At 45.0% G+C, this 8,722-nt stretch overlaps 1 long non-coding RNA gene and 7 other non-coding genes across 11 annotated transcripts; all 8 read left to right on the forward strand.

Annotated features, from left to right (window-relative positions):
• The first annotated feature begins 3,646 nt into the window (after positions 1 to 3,646).
• On the forward strand, positions 3,647 to 6,657 carry LOC103737659. 4 transcript variants are annotated; one of them, XR_003850223.1, is made up of 11 exons: positions 3,647 to 3,680; positions 3,906 to 4,066; positions 4,270 to 4,346; positions 4,533 to 4,581; positions 4,867 to 4,900; positions 5,014 to 5,063; positions 5,312 to 5,357; positions 5,535 to 5,567; positions 5,768 to 5,802; positions 6,060 to 6,118; positions 6,350 to 6,657. It is a non-coding gene; the product is annotated as an uncharacterized LOC103737659 (long non-coding RNA). The 4 variants fall into 4 exon arrangements; XR_607413.2 differs by having other exon boundaries at positions 3,662 to 3,680; positions 4,016 to 4,066; XR_003850224.1 differs by lacking the exons at positions 3,647 to 3,680; positions 6,350 to 6,657 and adding an exon at positions 6,200 to 6,339 and having other exon boundaries at positions 3,701 to 4,066.
• On the forward strand, positions 4,120 to 4,194 carry LOC115071117. Its single transcript, XR_003850231.1, has one exon. It is a non-coding gene; the product is annotated as a small nucleolar RNA SNORD26 (small nucleolar RNA).
• On the forward strand, positions 4,394 to 4,461 carry LOC115071116. Its single transcript, XR_003850230.1, has one exon. It is a non-coding gene; the product is annotated as a small nucleolar RNA SNORD27 (small nucleolar RNA).
• On the forward strand, positions 4,726 to 4,800 carry LOC115071125. The gene has a single exon (XR_003850239.1). It is a non-coding gene; the product is annotated as a small nucleolar RNA SNORD28 (small nucleolar RNA).
• LOC115071124 lies at positions 5,403 to 5,469 on the forward strand. The gene has a single exon (XR_003850238.1). It is a non-coding gene; the product is annotated as a small nucleolar RNA SNORD29 (small nucleolar RNA).
• Positions 5,625 to 5,693, forward strand: LOC115071118. The gene has a single exon (XR_003850232.1). It is a non-coding gene; the product is annotated as a small nucleolar RNA SNORD30 (small nucleolar RNA).
• Positions 5,887 to 5,952, forward strand: LOC115071119. The gene has a single exon (XR_003850233.1). It is a non-coding gene; the product is annotated as a small nucleolar RNA SNORD31 (small nucleolar RNA).
• LOC115071120 lies at positions 6,158 to 6,283 on the forward strand. Its single transcript, XR_003850234.1, has one exon. It is a non-coding gene; the product is annotated as a small nucleolar RNA SNORD22 (small nucleolar RNA).
• Positions 6,658 to 8,722: the final 2,065 nt, after the last annotated feature.

Genomic DNA, 8,722 nt, shown 5'->3' on the forward strand with positions numbered 1-8,722 from the left:
CATGCAATGCCGCGGAGGTCAGAAGAGGGCTTCGGATTCCCCTGGAACTGGAGTTAAGGACGTAGCCGCCATATGGGTGCTGGGAATCAAACCCAGGTCCTCTGCAAGAGCAGTCAGTGCTCTTAACCACTGAGCCATCTCTCCAACCCCCAGTTTTTTTATTGTTTTTATGTGTCTGAATGTTTTGCCTGCATGTCTGTAAAGTACACCATGTGCTTGCAGTGCCCATGCAGGCCAGAAGAGGGCACTGAATCCCCTGGAACTGGAGTTACTGATGGCTGTGATCTGCCATGTAGGTGCCTTGCCAGAGCAGCCAGTCCTAACCACTGAGCCATCTCTCCAGCCCTGATATAAGCATCTTAATTCCCTCTACCAGACCAAAATCTGCCACAACGGCAGATTGTCTTATCCCTTTTCCTATATGTTGTATCATACATAGATCCAGCACTTAATATTTATTGAATATATGGATTTGTTCAACTTCATAATAACAATTCAAATTCTCTGTACTTGTATACAGGTGTCATGATATATTTGTTGTTTTGAGACAGGGTCTCATGTAGCCGGGACTAGACTGGTCCTTATATGTAGGTGAAGATGACCCTGAACTGTTGACCGACCCTCTTGCCTCCACGTCCCAAATGCTGAGATCAGGCATGTGCCACCACAGCTGGTTTTATGTGATGCTGGGTTAGAATCCCGGACTTCATGCATACCAGACAAGCTCTCTACCAACTGTATGTCCAGCCTAGAGTCACTCACTGTTACTGTAGGGCATGCAAGGGGACAAAACTGGTCTGAAGAAAGTGAAAATTGATTCTCAAGAGGTGGTAAATCTCAGCTATTAAAAAGCTCTCTGTGGGCTGGAGAGAGCAGTTTAAGAACACTAGCTGTTCTTGCAGAAGACCCAGGTTCGAATCCCAGCACCCACATGGCAGCTAACAACTGTCCATAACTCCAGTTCCAGGGGATCCGACAGCCTCTTCTGACCTCCCGGGGCATTGTACGGCATGGGTGCACTTACCTACACACAGGCAATACACACATACACATACACATAAAATAAAAATAATAAAATATATTATTAAAAAAAAAAGCTTTCTATCTATGTCTGGGGAGATGGCTCAGTTTGCAGAGTGCTAATTATACATAAGGACCTGAGTTGAGTTGGATCCTCAGAGCCTACATGGAAAAGAAGAAAAGAAAAAAGCTGGAGAGACAAAGTCAGTGACTTCCAAGTCAAAAGAAAAAAAGCCAAGCAAACAAACTTGGTTTCTAGCCAGGAGTCCTGATACCTAAACCTGTAATCCCAGCCCTGGGAAGCAGAGTTAAAACAATTAGGAATCCAAGGCCAGCCTGGACTTTATTCTGAGACCTTGTCTCAAACCAACAAAAAATGGTTTCTGGCCCTCCAGAAGGTACACAGTATAACCGGGGTATTAAATTTCCATAGAGAAGACTAGATTATTCTTTTTAGGTTGAGTGGCATTACATTAAGAAGATAAATGATACACAAGAATTATTTATTGTGTATTTGTTTGCTCCCCAAACTATCTTGAGAACAGAACTACATATACAGCCAGTAAGCCTAGTGGTTAGCAGTGCAGGTTCTGAGATGCAGGTCCTGTACTTTCTGCCCAACCCACTACTCACTTGTAGTGTACTCACTATTGATTTTAAGATTTATTCTTAGGGCTGGAGAGATGGCTCTGCAGTTAAGAGCACTGACTGTTCATGCAAATACCCAGGTTTGAATCCCAGCAACAACATGGCAGTTAACAACTGTCTCTAACTCCAGTTCCAGGGGACCTGATGCCTTCTGTCTTCTCTGGGCAGTGCACGACAGGAGTGCACTTACATACATGCAGATATAACATTAATACACATAAAATAAAAATAAAAAGATGTTTTTTATTATGTTCAATTATGTGTATGTGTGTGCCTGGTGTGCATATGTGCACACAACTACAGGTGCCTGTGGAGGCCTGAAGAAGGCAGTGGATCACCTGGAGCTGAAGTTACAGGTATTGTGCACCTGGGACCCAAACTTGGGTCTTCTGGAAGGGTAGTATTCTACCTCTGAGCTATCTCTCCATCCTTTCACTAAACCATTCTTTTTTTTTCTTTCTTTCTTTTCAGCCTTTTCCTTTGCCTCTCCCAGAGGCTGGTACTAAACTATTCTTTTTTTTTTTTTTTTTTGGTTTTTTTGAGACAGGGTCTCCCTGTAGTCCCAGCTGTCCTGGAACTCACTATGTAGATCAGGCTGGCCTTGAACTAACAGAGATCTGCCTGCCTCTGCCTCCTGAGTGCTGGGATTAAAGGTGTGCGCCACCACGCCCAGCTAAACTATTCTTTTAAAAAAAAAGAGCTAGACCTGGAGCCAGGCTGCCTGGATTTATACCAGGGTCTGACATCACTTGGCTGGATAATATTCGGCAGGTTACTTAATTTCTCCAGGCCTCAGGTTCCCACTCCAATGGTCATTATTAAGTGAGGTCATGTAGAAGAGCATCTAATAAGAGTAAATCTTGTTTTACAATGCATTTTTTTTTTGGGGGGGGTCAGGTGATGAGACGGGGTTTTAAGGTGTAACCTTGGTGACCTGGAACTCTATATAAAACAGAGTGCTGGAATTAAATGCATGTGCCACCTAAAACGCCCTTTTACATACACTGGGGCTTACCACAAATCACTGGTGACGTAAGGTTGCTAGTTGGTGTCAATAGCCAGTCTGTAGCTAATTGTGACCTAGACGATTGGGGAATTTTAATAAGCTCCCCCGAAGCTCTTTATATCTAAGGTCCCTCAGGTGCGTTGTCACTATCTCTCGGGATTTTGGAGCATTAACTCATAGGATGCTTAAAACGTGCACCCGCCCCGGGGTATGTGTGACGCAGTAATAGAGCACTTGCCGGTAAGCATGACAGAACCCTGAGTTCAACCCCTGGCACTGCTTAACCAAAACTAAGAAAAAAAACATGCAGGATGCTCCATAAATTAGAGTTGCCCTTCCTTCAGGCCAACATCCTGGCGAAACCATACCAGGGACCAGAGCATAGCCATTTGGGAAAAAATTTTGTCTTCAGAATGACGCGGGGCATTTAAACCTGGCTTTCCCCAAAACATTCCATGCAAGAGCTCTCCCTCCCGGCTCAGCCCGGGGCTCTGAGCTGTACCTGAGTCGCCCCCCGCGCTGACGACCTGGACATCAGGCCCCGCCTGAACGCTGAGCACCTGGCTGGGGACCCGGGCGCCGGCGATGGAGGGTTCAGAATGCTCGAGATCCATAGCGAAGGATCTACACGCAAGTGTGTGTGTGTGGGGGGTCAGAACAGGTGTGGACACAGGTGGCCGAGACAGTCCCAGCGAATCCCACGTGGGAGAAAAGCCTAAGGCCTCACCGCCACGGTTAGAAGGTGCCAGCCCAGCCGCAGTGCGCACAGCAGCCGCGGCGCTCCACTAGAGCGCATGCGCGTCTTTTCCGCGCCGCAAATTCGGGGGTGGAGCGCTCTACAACCGCAGTCCTTGGAATCCTCTACCCACAATTCCACCGGCTCGCAGGGCGGTTCCGAGATGCGCATGCGCTAATCCTAGCTCCGCCCCGAATCCCGTGGGCCTTTGCGAAGGAGTATTTAAGCGTCTTGCGCTGCGTTCTTCGGCCTCATTTTCTCTTGCTCGTGGTGAGTGTGTGGTGTTATTTTGGGCGGGTTCGAGTTTTATTGTTAGAAGGCCGCCTGAGCAGGGCTTGTTCCAGGCCTGCCCCTGGGTAACCTATCTGGTGGCCTGGGCAAGGAGGCCTCGCTTCGGGTCTTCGAAGCCCGGAAGCGTCAGGGGTTTGTAAGGGTCAAAGTGGTGGTGGCGGCCGTGCCAGCGGGCCTTCCCCTGTGATGAGGACTTTTTCACAGACCTGTACTGAGTTCCGTGAGGATGACTAACTCTGAGGAGAGGCCTCCAACTCTTGCTCCAGCAAAGTGTTTCCGAAATACCCGTTCTTAATTCTGAATCGTGTTTGCAGGTTTGGGGCGCGCGTTTGAATATGGAAGGGTGGTGGTGCTCCGTCCCTGGAGTAAGTACTTAACGACTTTTTCTCTGTTGGCTGTGGGAGTCCTGTAGGGTGTGCTACAGGGATGATTTAAAAATTGAACTCTCTCTTACTGAATGATTAGTGGAGAGAACAGAAAAATTCTGAGTAGTACTATGCAGCAGATGGTGGGGCTGAGTTAGGTGGTTTCTTTTTAAAATTTGGTGAAGTGCTTTTCTTTTCCCCAGATGTTAGTTTCAAAGGAAGTCGCGGTTTGGAGAGAGAGAGTTGAGGTTCATCTTAGAGTTGCAGTGTTACACTGCAGGTGGGTCGGCATGGCTTAAACCCTTGGGGAAAGGGGGGGTACGACCGCTTCATGATGAATATAAAATGACAAGCATATGGCTGAATTGCAGTGATGTCAGCTCACTACTGAGAAGTGGGCCAAAGTGCAAAATTCTTTGCCTGGCTGTTTTTACATAAAAGTGATGCTTTGCTTTTTTATTTCTAGTGTCCTCTAACGAGTCCTAAGGAACTCAGACCTCCCCAGATGAGAACAGGTAATTGGGCAAACAGACTGCTGGGGCTTTATCTTCCCCGATGGGGGTGGGAAGCAGTGCTGGCTTTGCTGCTCTGTTCCACTTAATCATTTCTAAGGGGGAAGGCAACCCCCCCTTACAGTTGGTTCTTGATAATGTATCACTGTCAGATGATTTGAATCCATATACTGATGCTCTGTGAGGTACAACAATTAATAGCATGTTAGAGTTCTGATGGCAGTATTGGTAATTAAGAAATTTAGTTTTGTCCTGAAAATTGAAAGTAATCATTTGTTCTCGTCCCAGGTTTATCGGGGTGATGATTTATCTGTTAAGTAAGGTGAGGTGCTTTTCCTTGTGCTATAGGGTGATTTGGTATTTGCCACCAAAGCCCTGATTGAGCCATAGCTTTCTGACTTCTCTTTTGTCTGTTTTATTCATGGCTCCTTCTAGATGTTTGGGTACAGATTTCCAGGATCAAACTTTTGAAGAGGATTAAAGAGGTGAGTACTTAACCAGCTGTATATTGCCAGAATTGAGTTCCAGTAAGGGCTACACATCTGTACCACTATTACCCTTTCCAGCACTAAAGCAAGTACTGGTGAATCCACTGGGGTAACTGGGAGAGGAAGTAGGGATTTCATTATGAACTGGAAGTGCCTATAGGTGGTTTGTTATGGCCTATCTATTAACAGTAATAGGATAGTTTTTACTACTTTAGATACTTTGCTAATTGACTTTCCTGATTTAGGAGGCGTTTGTTCAAGATAACCATAGGAGTCCTCCAGCATTCAGAGGTTGGTTGATTATTGTATGTGAGGTTTGTCATCAAGTGCAGGCAGTTTCTATGATGAGTCTAACTAGCTCACTATGATAATGATAATGAAAATATACGAACACCTGAGAAACTGAAGTGGAGTCAGGGTTGCAGTTATATGTGGAGCCTTCTGCTCAGCGGTTTACTCTTTCCTCAGGTGTTACCACCAGTACCATGCTTGTTGGCTCAGGTGAGTATAGCCAGATGTGTTGAGTGCATGTAGCATATTAGATGGCCCTTTATATGTACATATGATGACTTTCATAGAATCTCGTTCGGCTGATGATTGCTGTTGAGACATGGAAATCTGACTTCACCACTAGGAATGATGGGATAAAATGGGAACAGCTTAATGGAGGATGTAAGCACTGATGACGGTCTTTGTTTCAGGTCTAGTGTCTTCCCTAGAATCGAGGTGACACAAGGTAAATGTCTTTGATGATCTGTTAGAAGTGTGGTACTGCTTTGGTCCAGGTGACTGGCCTTCGGACCACCAGTGAATTTTATTGCTCACCAGTGATGAGTTGAATACCGCCCCAGTCTGATAACTGACGAAAGGTATTTTCTGAGTTGTGAGCTTACTTTGAGTCTCTTAAGTTCTAACTGAAAATCTTCAGACTAGCAAGTGATTTTTATGAATGCCTTCAGATTAAAGTTTTATACAACTATGGTTTCCTTGTAGGGATAAGTCCTGATTCCTGATCTTATGCCATATCATGACTCACCTCAGACTGAGATAAGGTAAGAAAATATGTGAGGTGGGATGAGACGTAATTCATTTCCCTATGAAGAAATAGTCACGTGTCTTACTTCCTGTCCTAGCCCCAGAGCCTGAAAAGGTGAACCCACTGGGGCTGGCTGGGAGAAAAGAGGAAAATTTGTTCCAGAAGGAACTGTCTGAGGGATGAAAACTTACATGGGAAAGGAAAGAATGTCATCACTTGTTAAAACATAAGTGGCCTTTTTTTCCAGGTCTGAGGAAAGAAGAATGCTATCTCAAGGCTCATGAGTTGGGTGTGGTGGTGCCTGTCCCAGCAGAGGCAGGCAGATCTGAGATCAAAGCCGGCTGGGATTACGGGACGATCCTGTCTCAAAAAATTGAAACAGGTCATTAATGCTACTTTAAAAGTGTAGTGACCCTTGTGTTACATATGTGTGCTTTCCCTAAGAACTCTACTTTTACAAGAGTCCCAAGTCTTCAAAAGACATTTCAGATCTTGGAAACTTAGCCATTCAGGATTGTGATCATTTTCCTAATAAAGCAGTTCTTTAACTTTTAATGTGTGTAATTCATACATTTGGAGGGATGACTGCTATTGGGTAATCTGTTATTTACATTTATTTTGTGGGTGTGGGCCTGGGGGTCAGCACAAATTGGAGTTGGTCCCCTTCTGTAATCTGGATCTTGGGGATCAAATTTAGGTCCATAGGCTAGACTGGCATCAAATTCTTTTTTTTGTCTTTGAGATAGGCTTTTCCTGTAGCCCCAGCTGACCTGAAACTCAAGTCTACCTTCCAATTGCTGGATTAAAAGCCCTTCACTTCGAATGCTTATACCTGTTTACCCTGATCCCTTTAGCATATTCGATTGCCCAAAGTTGATCATGTTCAAAGGGTTCTATGAGCTCTTTATTCTGTGTGCATCCTTAACGTGGGTTTTGCATTGGGCAGTGCCCTTAACTTCCAGCACAGCAGTTCTGTCCTGTGAATTCCCTGCACTAGCGATGGCTAGCCACACACCTCCATGCCTGCTAGGTTCATTTACCTGCTTGAATCTGCCTTTTTATTAAATATTCTTGTGTGAATGGATGTATTGCCTATGTTAGCCACCATGTGGGTGCTAGGAAACAAAAGCATAATCTGAATCAAAATTTTAAAAATCATCGCCAGCCCCCAAATCTGCATTTTGATAGGCCTTGAAAGGCCACAGTGGCAGTAATAGGTAGTCTTAATACCAAATGATTTCCAGGGCTACCCCTAGTATCTTGAAGTCCTGGAATTGAGAGCCCTTGTAACATTAGGATTCAACATCCCTCATTCAGCCTGTTTTTAGGGGTTGAGTTGCCCCGTGGTACCTGGGGTAAAACCGAGGGCATACTAGACTAGCATATCTCTGGCAGGTGATTCTAGTTAAATCCTGAAATAGGCATGAGTTCATGCCTTTAATCCCAGAGGCAAGTAATTCTGAGTGAGGTCAGCCTGGTCTATATAGTTCCAGGCCAGGTGGGCCTTACAGGGAGCCGTGAAATAAAAATAGGACCATCAAGAATATTTGAGAATGTCTGTTGTATTTCCATATGTAAATTTTAGGATATTTTATGGTGAGAATTTGAATGTATGATAAGAAAAAGCACTAAACACACTTATGTGTTAACAATCATAGCACGGGAATGGGTGGCTCAATCCTTAGAAGAGGCCCTCTGATAGCCTAGGGGTGCTCCAACATTTATACAGGACACACAAGCAAATGTTGAGACCCTACAGGTGTAACATGGAAAACACAGGTGACTCCTATGTTAAAGCCCCAAAGAGGTCATATGCAAAGCTGAGCACTGCATATAAATGTTGAATCTTCAGATCTGTATTAACCTAACTAGTCCTTGCATGAGCCTGCCAAGAGCATCTGAATACAGAAACAGGCAAAGTTAAGCTGTTTCACAGGTAGAAAGAGAAAGGGGTCAGACAGTTGCAGAAACTCCAAGAGCTTCATTAGACAAGGCTGTTGTTAGCTGTGGGAGCCACTGTTAATTCTAACCTAGACCTGGGAAGTGTTAACAAAATAGGACTAAAGTTAGAGTGAACCCTATAGAGGCCATAAGAACCTTTGTAAAAGGGTGAAAATGAAGCTTTCTTGGGAACACATTATCATTTAAAAAATCAGAAATTGGGGCTGGAGAGATGGCTCAGCAGTTAAGAGCACTGGCTGCTCTTGGAGAGGACCTGGGTTCAGTTCCCAGCACCCACATGACCATCTATAACTCCAGTTCCAGTGGATACACCCTCTTCTGACCTCAGTGGGCATTGAATGCACCATGTGGTACATTCATACATGCAGGCAAAACATACATTAAGGATAGATTTTTGCTGGACATGGTGGCACACCTTTAATCCCAGCACTTGGGAGGCAGAGGCAGGCGGATCTCTGAGTTCAAGACCAGCCTGGTCTACATAGTTCCAGGACAACCGGGGCTACAGGGAGACCCTGTCTCAAAAAGATTAAAAAAAAATAATAATAGATTTTTCAAAAATTAAAAATAGGGTTGGAGCTGGGCATGGTGGCGCACGCCTTTAATCCCAGCACTTGGGAGGCAGAGGCAGGCAGATCTCTGTGAGTTCAAGGCCAGC

Source organism: Nannospalax galili, unplaced genomic scaffold (genome assembly GCF_000622305.1).
Source record: "Nannospalax galili isolate Female #2095 unplaced genomic scaffold, S.galili_v1.0 scaffold818, whole genome shotgun sequence".
NCBI classification, from domain to species: domain Eukaryota; kingdom Metazoa; phylum Chordata; class Mammalia; order Rodentia; family Spalacidae; genus Nannospalax; species Nannospalax galili.